Here is a 12642-nt window from a genome sequence, read left to right as displayed (position 1 = left end):
GTAGGGAAAATCACTGTAAACTTCCAACAAGGGCATATAAACACACTAAAAATCTCAATGCCAAGTCAACAAATGATCCTTCTCGTCATTTCTTGTTGTTGCCCTGTAAGTTATCACCCACTTCTTATGAAACTCATTTGGTAATTGCAATTTTTTTACTCTCAGACCATAGTGATTTCCCCTTTAACCTATCCACTGTCATGTATTATGCTCCCTCCCAGGTACTTTTTTGGAGATATAAACATAGCATCGATTGTGAATGGCCTTTCATCTTAAAAGGGAAATGGCTAAGGTGCGATCGAATCCAGGTCAGATCATCAAAGTCAGATGACTAAATCTAAATATACCCTTCTTTAATTTCAACCTTTTCTTTTTTTCCTAGAAAAAAAAATAAAGAAAGAAAAGACAAATTTCCTTTGAAAGAAAGCACCTGACTTTTTACACCACTAATATACACTTTTAGTAACGTCAAGCGTCTCCCAATCTCCCCTTGGGGGACCCCGATTGCTTCATATTTCTCTCTGTTCTTCCCTTGCCCTAACACATCCTTCTCTCTCTCTCCCCCTCACTGAGACTCCAAAGACTGAAAGACATTTGAAACAACGATAAGATTAACTTCATGACTTGCCTGTGATCCCCATCCATCACAGCACCACATTACATTCTTGGTTTAACCATGTAAGGGGCTTTGGCCATTTGTCTCGCATCAATCCACTCTGCCACTGCTACTCATCTGAGAATCAAATCCACAAGAGATCACATCACAAACAGATCCTGACATGTTACAACAATCTAATATGGTGGACGAAACTACTAGATTGACAGTCAACTCGGTGGACAAAACTATTAGTTTGTGATAAGCATACCGATTTAAGAACCAATTTGCCAGGAAATAAAGAACCAAAATGAAATTATAAACTTCAGTGTCAGCATATCAACAAATGCAATATAATGAAACAATATTGAAGGACAGACAAAATTTTGGCATGCGATGGCTATCACTTGTCTCCTTAACATGTTATAAATTAACAACTACAGACCCACTTTTAAAACCTGAAGAGGCTAGCGCTCTCCCCATATGATCATTTATTTGAACCCTAAATATTCACTTCTTGTTTCAAAAACTACCAAAAGGAAGTCCTATTTAATTGAATTTTCAAACATTTTTATGTAAAATAACAGGTGAACGTAATTAATGAAATTAAAATAATCTTGATGACAATTGAACTTTCTATTTTGTCTTCTCTTTCTTCTATACTGAGCCCTCAGGCTCAACTCCATTAAACACCTCCATCACGCAACATTTTTCTTTCCCTTTTCTCCTTGGGCTTAGTCTATGCCCATTATCAAGTAGAAAAATAAAAATGAGAGTAGAAGCACACAATTAATATCTTATACAGTTTGTTCAAAAGAAAAGACTTATACAACAAGGTTAATCTCATGTTTTAATTGTGTAGTTCAACTACAACAACGAAACGTACTAGTGCCTCTTGAATTTCTATTAGCTGATTAATATTCAGGACCACAACATCCAATTCCAACATGATTAATGGCAATAAAACTACCAATGCAAGGGCAGCCATGTCATAGACCCTCAAAAATCCCCGATATGAATCTGATTAATATTCAGGACCACAACATCCAAGTCCAACATGATTAATGGCAATAAAACTACCAATGCAAAGGCAACCATGTCATAGACCCTCAAAAATCCCCGATATCAATCTGACATTTTCTACACATTTAAAGTCCGTTTAGCAGGACAGACAAGGCATGATAGTATAAGCTAATACAATACATTAAGGGCTTATCATTTGTTTGGTACGTGTAATGTATTAAATATAAGTTTGTATCAAATGTCGCTGCCACCACTAGCCGTCACCACCATCACTGGCCGCCGCCGCCGCCACCACTGATCATCATCACTATAGTTGCTAACAATCAACACTACCATCACCATCACTAACCACCACTGCCGCTGCCACCAGCGGCCACCACTATCGCCAGCCTTCTTTGTCACCAAACCTCACTGTCACCACCACCACCACCACCAACAACAACAACAACAACCACTATAGTCACTCGTCATCACCGCCATCATAACTAGCCATCACAATCTTACAGTCAATGACTGCAATCATCACTAGTCATCACAACCATCACCACCAGCCACCACCATTATTGTACGAGCAATAAGCCTTATCCTACTAGGTTCTAAAAACAAATGTAGTGTAGCAGTTCTAAGTGAATTTATTTGAATTTACATAAAGGGTATCTTTGTCAAAAACTCTGTTTTATCTTCTACTGTATCATATATATCACATATCAGAAAGCAGAGGATATTAATTTATACAATACATTATGTTATACAATGTGATACCAAACACGGCATAGCATTAAAACTTCATCACCCTTATTATCCTATCAGGCCTTATTCTATACAGTATGCCACACAAGCCTCATCTCAATAACAATTATGGTAGTTCTTTTTAGCTTTATACCACAATTTAGTCCAAGGAAAGCAATTCAAGCAACCAAATGGGAAAAACAGATGTAAAAGGAAAATCATAAATCATAAATAAATAAATGAAAATGACGCCCTTACCAGATGACCTTTACAACCAACAGCCACAAGAAAGCAATGTGATGGTCAAATACAAGGGATGCCAATCGATCAAGATCTCACTAGTTTCTGGAAGACAAACACAAGTTAGCTAGAAACTTCTTGACTTGGCCTCAGATGATCACGATGTCTTGTTATTATCTCGGCTTCTCTTGCTATCTGGATATCGGAGGGCCAAAATACTTGATAAACAACTTTAAAGACAAATCGAGGGAGCATTGCCACAATAATTATGAGCAAAATTGTGATCCAATATGTAGGAGACTTGGCCACATGATAAAAAGTCCTGAAATAGTTTAGGGAATATTAATTATCCACTTGGAATTACTTCAAAGACAATAACGCAGAGTACATATTGGCTGACATAAATGTAACTCACCAGTAGTTTGGAAGGACAGGAAAAGAATCCAATGCCACCATGCAACCAAATGTGATGATTATCGATCCCCAAACAGCAACGTGTGTAATTAATACCCAATGTTTAATGTCGATGGCCAAATGTACATTTACAAGGACAACAACTGCAATTGTCCACAAGCTGCCCATGCTCCATATATCAATTGTGCTATCCTTATAGGTGAACAAGGGTACGTAGAAGAGAACAAGACTCTGCCATAGAGTGTCCATCATTGTGATCCAAAACAAATGCATATTGTAAGCCTCATGCCGGTGACCTGCACCATACAGTTTAGGATACTGCAGGAGTGTCTTGTGACTCAAGTCTTTGTCCAGAATACCAACAACAATAGTAGGGACTGAAGTGTATATCACAGAATAGAATACACTGCTCCAATCGGTCAATGCAGAAGTTGTTGAAAAAGCAGTGCATAATATATACCTACAGACAAATGAAACAAAAAAAATTAGAATCAATGAAGCCTTGTCAAATTTGCTACTATTACTAAAGGATAGCCTATACACTGAAGAATTTAATCCAATTTTGGGGCCAAAAATTTGTTACAACCTGCATACAAGTTTCAACAAGGATAGTATGTAGAGGAAAATGAAGATAAGATTTTCTGAGATAATGGCATCGTGGCACTACAATTTAACATCCACTAAGGAAAAAGACATTGTCGATTAGTTATGCCAACACGTCCAAGCGTATCTAACAGCATAGGTAACAAAAATTCATAGTTTTGTAATTAACAATTATACCCAAATGAATGAATTAAAAGAAATAACTGGCCGTAAGTGAACATCTTGACAATATACTTATCTCCAATTAGATAACGAAATAGCATCCATGACGTGGTTGTCATATCAAACACAAAATTTGAATTTTCCCATATATCTAACAGGCTACATATGTCTTTGTAGCAACACAAATGTGTTGCTTAACAGTTCATAGATTTAGGGAACAAATAACATTTTTAAAAAGATTAAAAACTTTCAAATATAATATTTAAAATGGTGTTAAATATCAGATGATAATTTACACATTTATTTCATTAAATCTTTCCTTAATAACAGAATTTTGAAGATGCTCTTATCAAAAATATATGACATACCTTATTATTGGTAAAGATATTTGTAAGCATATAATCCATACATTCATAAGTGTATGCATTAAATTAAAGGTTAAACAACCTTTTGCTTGGCCTACTTGCCATTCAACAGTTGTTACAAAGTTCAAACCCCAGCATCATCCCTTATTCACGGAATTTCTTTTAGTAAATAAGAAAACTCATAAGCTGCCATGTTTAGGTTTACCAGTTCAAAATTTATACAGAACCGGTCTTCCAAAAAAAAAACAGGCTTTTTCCCTTGTCCGGTAAAGTCGTCTGTAGCTAACAGTTTCTCTAGACAGGTTTTGCCAATTTTACTGGACTAAAGTGCCAACTTAATTCTCAGAACACCAAATAGAACACAGAGGCCTCCAGTTTGTAATATACAATGGAAACTATACATACCAGAATAGCATCAAGACAAAGACAGCATTGCGGTAGAAATTGTAGAGAACTAAATAGCCAACACGCTGATAATTCCAGTGTCCATGAACCAGAAGCAATCTTTTCAAGAACCGAAACTGTCCCATAGCAAAATCAGATGCCATCACTGCTTGACGCCCTTCCTGCCCACATATTCCAACACCAACATCTGCCATTTGGATCATTGACACATCATTGGCACCTGAAAGAAACGGGAAGGGTTATAATGTCAAACTGAATTAAGTCTTGTTTTATAAGTTCATCTAGTCACACTAGCTTACCACAATCAATCTTAATCATTTCGGCATAGCCTATTTACAGTAGAACCAAAAATGCCAATTGGCATAGTTGTATTTTATACAACCCAATAGCAAAAGGCATGTCACATCAACAACTGAAAAATTTTACAAGCTTGCAGAACTTGTCGAGTCCATTCTTTCTTAGGACAATTTCCACTATGACGCCAGACATGGAAATTATAAATAACATAATATCTTGTAGAAATATAATGACATCTAAGAAGCAAGGGAGTGTAAACATCAATATATCAAACACATAAACATCAATTTATCAAACAACCTGAATAAAAGCAAAATGTAAGTTATAGCATCCCCAGGGTCATAATCATGAAGAACTTACCATCACCAATAGCCAGTGTCATATCAACAGTGCGGCTCTTTATCAAATCAACAATTCCTGCCTTCTGCAGGGGTGCAACACGACAGCATAGCACAACTTTACAAGAAGTTGCAAGGTCGAAAAGCTGCCGAAATGGAAAGAATAGTAAATATTTACTGATAAGTTGAATGGTACAGCTCCAACATGTAAAAAAACTGCACATGCACCTACAACTCTGATCTAAAATCAAGCTTTAGTAGTCCAATGCACAAAAACATTCCAAACAAAACTTCAAATGAAGAGAAATAATCTTGCCTCTGACTCCAGTTCCTTCTCCAAGATGTAAACCAAACTGTTTCCATCAATTACAAGTGCCAGTGGAGCATCTTCTCTTGGATCACATCTAGGCATATTTAAAGACTTTGTATTATCGGCCATCTCAAGATCACCACGTCCATCATTGGTTTTGTGCCTCATATTCTGGTTTCTGTTACATACAGATCTTATACCAAATTTGGCTTTTGCATCAGCCAAAAGATTTCTGCATTCATTTTCCGAGGTGCCATTTATAATTATCCTCTGCCATATCTGGAGTCAAAAGTTTGCAGGAGAGACCAATTGAAATTGCTGTCTCTTGCTTATCACCAGTAAGAACCCAGACCTTGATTCCAGCTTGTCGCAAGGACTCAATTGTTTCTGGTACACCCTCTTGCAGCTTGTCCTCAATCCCAGTTGCTCCAAGTAGCTTTAAGTTGCATTCTATTAAAGCTGCTGTTTGGCGTAGTTTTGCACCTCTATCAGTTAATGAAGTGCTTGCTTCTTCATACATGCTCTGCCACTGCTCAAGTTCTGCATCTGAGAGATTCCTGGAAGCAACTACAAGTGTGCGCAAACCTTGCAAACAATATTCATTTAAATGACCCTCAGTTGCATGCCGTATGCTATCACCGTTGTCAATTTCATCAGCCAAGATGCTAAACATTGAAGTGTCAGCTCCTTTAACTAACACCTTTACTGTATTGTCAGGAAATCTAATAACACAGACATTCTTTTCCGAACACTATCAAACTCGTGCAGACCCAAAACATCCAACCTGTATTGCATAAAAATAATTAAATTACTGAACAACAGAAACCATAGACAAATTACAAAAACAAATTAGCACAAAAAAGAAAAAATGAAAATCCTGGGTTTTGCAAGTCCCAGATTCTAAATAAAACAGGGGGATTGTAATCTCTTGACAATCGGAATTCCATATCTACCTGAGCCTCTCACCATTGACATCAATAACAATATGTCCTGATGTCCGCTCAAAAGTGTATATCCATAAGCAGAGGCTGCAGCAACTAAAGCTTGTTCATCAGGAGATTCTCCCTGGTATTCAATACATTCTACACCCTCTTTTGACTCACTTGTTCCACGACTAAGCATGGGGATCACAGTATTACAAGCAGCCAATGTAAGGAAAAATTCATGTGCAGCAATCCTTTCATCTCTATCTGAATCTGTATGCAACAGTGTTGTGAGTTCTGAATCAACAGCAATTTCAGATTTAAGCTTCCACCTCCCTCTGCCACAAAACGCTGCTGCTGCTGCTGCTGTTTGAAAGAACACAGCCAGTCATATCATAAACATGCACCAGAAAATATGCCAATTCACAAGCTTAAAGCAAGACATCCGATAAGCATCGCTATGAACTATTTTGACCACACTTGGGACTCAAATAAAGACACTTCACCGAAACATTAAGTTTATAATAGAAAATCTGAGAATAATCAAGCGAGAACTGTGGGAGAAGGGGGGAAAAACCATTAGATAGATCATTTATCCATATATTTTCTCATAAGGCTTGTTGTTGTTGTTGTTGTTGCCTAATGGAATAACTACAAAGCCTTGCAGGGCACAGCATAATCACAGGGCCAGTTCCAGGTTTAGCTCTAGAGCAAATGAGTTGAATATAACAATCTAAGCGAGTATGATGATAGTGGGATGCGATAATCTATTATTTATTGACCAGCCATTTTGTTGTCAAAGTGAAATCAGGTGCATAACTAAAAGTTCCACAAGAAATCCAATTATTTTTATTATCTTAGTAGTAGTACCATAAAAAATGGAGAAAGATTGGACAGCTTAGTATCTTAATAAGAGATATTGGCATGATACCACATTCCCAAGCAGTCTAGAATTTCGCAATTATCTTGAAGGAAACTAAATACCTATTGTATTATCACCCATAAGTAATGAGCTCCCATAATCCCTTCCATGTATACTGGCTCTTCGAAATTCCATCTTATTTTCGGTAAGTGTTCCTGTCTTGTCCGAAAAAACATAACGTATTTGACCCAAATCTTCATTGATATTTAATGACCTACACTGAAACCTTGATCCGGAGTTGGCATCATACATATCCCTGTCCTCAATCATGAAATATGACTGGCCCAAACGAACCAGCTCCATGGTTATGTAAAGAGATATGGGTATCATTATCTGGAAAACTATAATCGAGCTCAAAAATGAGAAAAAGATTTCCATTGGTATCCCATAATATCTATATCTTTTCCCATTATCAGGGCCCTTTGTGAAGAATCTTTTTCTGTAGTATGGCAAGGTGTCAAGCTGGTCCTTATGACGCATCAGCCACAGGCCCATCCCAACAGCCACAACCAAACACATGGTAAAGAGAAAAAATTGACAACCAAAGGTCTCTCTGTTCATATAACCCTCCAGTCTGCTTCTCTTCGAAGGGGAAGCTGCACTGTTCAACATTGCCTTTGTTTCCTGCCCAGCATAAACAACAACACCGATTATCCAGTCTGTGTTCTTCAGTTGGCAACCACGCAGAACAATATTTGATTGGCTAAGGGGAAACCTATGCCCATTGAACTCCATATTGGCTGTGAATTCATAAATGTTCCTGTTTGGTTGCTCACATCTAATGATCCCAGAAACAGCGCAACAATCTGGTGATACTACTGAAGCCATTTCCTGCCGAGCATACCTCGTCTTCAAATTTGATTCACCATCCAAATTCATTGTCTGAATATAGGCAAGCCCACTTTGATCACTTGTCCCCAATAAGACCATGTCAACAGGTATAGTCTCATCAGCTAAGATTTTAACAACCTCACCAACTTCAATATTCTTCCATTTTTTTGGTCGGAAATCATCAGATTGAAGTACCAGAGACTCCCGGTTGTTCTCATTGCGGTCCGACCTGTGCCTCCGCCAGTCCTCATAACCATCCTTAATAGCTGTGACACACAGAACAAACAAGAGGGGAAATAGAGACACGGTCCTACCAAACACAGCCAGCGGAGGGAGCTGATTTAGCGCCGCAATAGCAAGGAAATACAAGTAAGCAACCCGATGAAATTGAATGAAAAGATTCTTAGGCAGGAAGGTGATAATTGTGTATCTACTAGTTCGGATCTCATTCCCCGTGAACTCATACTTGTCATTTGTCTTCTTGGGATCATTGATGTATATTGACCTTGAATTGTCATCATGTAAGAGGTTATCTTCAAATTGAACACTTTTGTGACGAATTCTCTGTGATTTATTCTTTTCCTGCACTCGAGATGGAGCACCTGATATTTCAAATGGCACTGTATTGCTATTCATATCATGCTGTTCCATTGCACCCCACGATGTCAGGCGCCTCCTCTCCCGAGTGGAGCATTCCAGAGGTAGCTGCTGGCAAAACTCAGATTCAGCTGATTGAGAGTCCTTTTCTGTCACAGAAGTGCAAGGTTCAAGTGCACTACGAAAACTAGACTCGCCAGCAGATACAAAGTCTATGTCCTTCACATCAAAACTACCACTTTGAGTTTCATCAAAAATGGTAGATGGGAAGGAGACATAGCGGCTGAAGGATCCTGATTTCCGATAACGGCGATGAATCCCCAAAGAGCAATCTGATTCTGAAAGCAGTGGCTTATCAGGACTCATAAAAAGTTCTTCATCTGCATTGGTGGCTCACATAGAGCAGGACCAACTACCATCAACAACGATCAACAGCCCAGAACAGTGGCACATAACCATGTTTAATGTGGTCCCAGATCTCAGGTCGAGCAGTTATTGCCTTCATGTTTCCTCCCAATCTTCCTTGACACTCACCAGATGTTTGCAGAATCTAGTGCACAAAATATTTGATTCCAGAGCTCAGTCATCCCACGGCCATTAAAGTGCTGATTTTGCTGAGTATTGAGCCAATAGGAGGATAAAAATACAAAATAAAAAAAGCTCCACAACTACTTCAATGCCCGGATCCAAAGAAGGGCTTCTGAATCAGGGGGGATCAGCAGGGCTTCAAATGCGCGCAAAGCTGCGGAGATGATCAAACAAACAAGGAAGTCACGAAATGAACATCAATAAATGCTTCAGCAAATCCAAAAATAACCAGATGCCTTGTGAGTATCCCAAGCAACGCCACAGCCAGAAACAGGGAAAACGCCCATATTACACTCTCAAGACAAATCGATCACACAGACCACTTCCCTCCATAACCTAATCTAATGCCACCGCCATAATACGAACAAAATATGAAGTACGCTTCCGCCAAATTCGCATCGCAGACAGATCAAACGTCACGAAAACGAGAAGTAGAGAGAGAGGGAGGGAGATAAACAAACCTGTACGCTTTGGGTAGGATAACGAGATGAAAATGATAATCCCGTGTGGAATGGTGAAACGCAGCTTCAAACGCAATGAGAGGGCAGGGGTGATGGAGACTGAGAGCCGACGGACGACCCAGGGAATCGGATCTAAGCCCAGAAGTAACTTAGTGCAGAATGAACCGGATCGGATCGGCCTGCGCAGAAATCAAAAGGAAAAAAAGAAGGTCCGATTGGGAGCAAAACCTTTAGGGCTCGTAAAAGGGGGAAAAATCGCAAGCGGGAGATTAGCTGTGTGTTTTGTCGAAACGGAGAGGCGACGATGGCATTGAAGAGAGAGAAAGAAGAGGGAGGGAGAAGGCAGGCAGGGGCACGATGAACGAGAAAATCGCAGGCTGAGAATTTGACAGTGAGAGAAACGAGCGGTAAACCACGAATCCTTTGCTTGCCTGCTCATTCACCACATTGAATTCACACTCCTCTCTCTCTCTCTCTCTCTCTCTATCTCTCTCTCTCGAATCTCACACTCTCTCTCTACTCTCCTCTCTCTCTCTCTTCTTCACACAACTTCTCACACTCTACTCCTTCTTTTTTCTCTATATGCATCTCTCTTCTACCTTTTTATTTATTCAGTGAGTTCTCAGTTTCTCCTTTTAAGCTTCTTCATTCATATTTGGTACGGATTTACAGAGTTCCTTTCAATTTTTTTTTTTTTTAATTTGCTGCTCCTCCTGAATTTTTAGTGCAATTTTTTTTTGGTTGATTATACACGCCAAATATTCTGATTTGTTTACTGTTCATGATTTTCTGTTACGTTTCTTCTGGTAAAAACCTACCAAAAATTAGAAAAAGATAAATGTAATTGTAAATTTTAAATACTCTTCTTAATCCTTTTTCTATTTATAAGCCATTTTTAATATATTTTATTAGAATAGAAAAATCTTATACTCTATTAATTGTTTTTTAAAATTTAATGAATTTTTCATTTTGTCTTTGTTTAATATATATACACTTTTTAAGAAAATAACAGCAGAAATAATAATTAGAAATAAAATTATATATTTATATAATAAATTTAACAAGATGACTTTGTTAAAAAAAATACTTCCTATATTTTAGATTTGTTATCATTTTTATTTTTTTAAATTTCTTATCCACCAGATTCAGTACTGACTATTGAATTGAAACGTCCATTCACAATTACTATTGAGTAAATTATGCATGACTGCCTAGTTAATTTATAGTGGTTTAGTTTAGCATTTAAAAATCATTTAAAAACCAAAATTTCCTTATACCCTCTTACAACAAGTTTGTTGAAAAGGACATTTAAACAGGAATTTTAGGCTTTCTTAAGGTAGAAGGTAAAAGTTTGTCAGCTCACTATTTATATATGATGACTGGACACTTTTCTTTTGGCCAGTGAGATTGACAAACCCTTGATGGAAAGGGATTATATACTTTTTTACATGTTTTTCAGTTGTAATATAACTATAGAAAACGTCATATGAAGGAATATGCAAAACTAAAAGAGAATAATAGATATGGAATTATGCAGTGTTCATGTATTTAAAAATAAAATACATCAATAAATAGTGAGCAATTAATGATTTAATTTCATATCAATTTTTAAATCCACAGATGCTGAATAAATAATAATAAATCATACTGATAGCTAGTTGTTCTAATAGTAACGCCACCCACCACATTTGGATAAAGTCTTGGGTTTGAACTCAATATTAACATGATAGTGCCCACGTGCCTATTTAATTGTATTATACCACCTTCAATCCTTAATATTAAAACTAATTGACTAAATTGAGTAAATTAAAAAACTAGTTAAGTATATTTTGTAATAAATAAATATTATCTTTATTAAGATATCCTTGTTAATGAAGTGTATTAGCTAGAAATACTATTATTATAAAATTATCTTGAGAAAAATAAATAAATATAAGAGGCAAAGTGGATTAGAATTTTGTATTTATGACTAAAATAAAAGTCAAATAAACTCTTATATTAAGAATCAGAGATAGTATCAAAAATAATAATAATAATAAGTCATGTTGTTTTATATAATATGATACCCATATAGGTGATCAATTATAACATTAATAGAATGAAATATATGTGATTAGGTAAATTAATTTTTAAAAAATGATAAATATGAAAGATAAGATGTCTGAATGATGTATATGAAACTTTTCAATCATAATTTATAAAATATAAGGTAAGTATGTGAAAAAAATTTATGTTGATTTGTATAAAATATACTTACAAGTGACTAAATATACTTACAGTGACTCTGAACATGAAGTGAAAATGATCTGGTAATACATTTAAAACTAAGTCCAAGTTGGAAAAATCTCCAAAAAAAATTAACTGTTAAATTTTAAAATTTCAAATCAGTATTGATTATTATACTCGTAAAGAAAATGACTATACTTGAAAAAATAAATAAAACACATTTTTATAGTAATTTTGAAATTTAATAGTTATTTTTTTGTGAGATTTTTTCATCTAACCTCCTAATTAGATATTAGTATATTACTATATCAGAGACCTGAAAAGAGTATCATTAATTAATATAGAAAAGTATGTTCCAATCAATGCCAAAAAACATGTTATCATATAATGCATTAAGAAATAAAATAAGTTCACGTTCATATGGATCCATCTGGATTTGAAGTTTTAATTTTAATCCAGATTTGTCGCAAAAGGTTAGTTGTCATCATGTTCGTTGTCCCGCCTAAATTACAAAACAGCCATTGACATTAGCACGGTGAATAATTTTGTGAGAATCTAGGTGATGGGTCAAAAATGGAAAATAAAATATTAATGACAGGATCTGTGTTGGGAA

General features: G+C 36.4%; 1 pseudogene; it reads right to left on the bottom strand.

The window, feature by feature from the left end:
* Positions 1–691: 691 nt before the first annotated feature.
* LOC114763166 (phospholipid-transporting ATPase 1-like) lies at positions 692–9982 on the bottom strand (annotated as a pseudogene).
* Positions 9983–12642: the final 2660 nt, after the last annotated feature.

The sequence above is a fragment of the Neltuma alba genome, unplaced genomic scaffold (assembly GCF_004799145.2).
Source record: "Neltuma alba isolate B1F8T4 unplaced genomic scaffold, ASM479914v2 tig00011259_pilon, whole genome shotgun sequence".
Classification (NCBI taxonomy): Eukaryota; Viridiplantae; Streptophyta; class Magnoliopsida; order Fabales; family Fabaceae; genus Neltuma; species Neltuma alba.
This window is presented reverse-complemented; position numbering and strand designations above follow the sequence as displayed.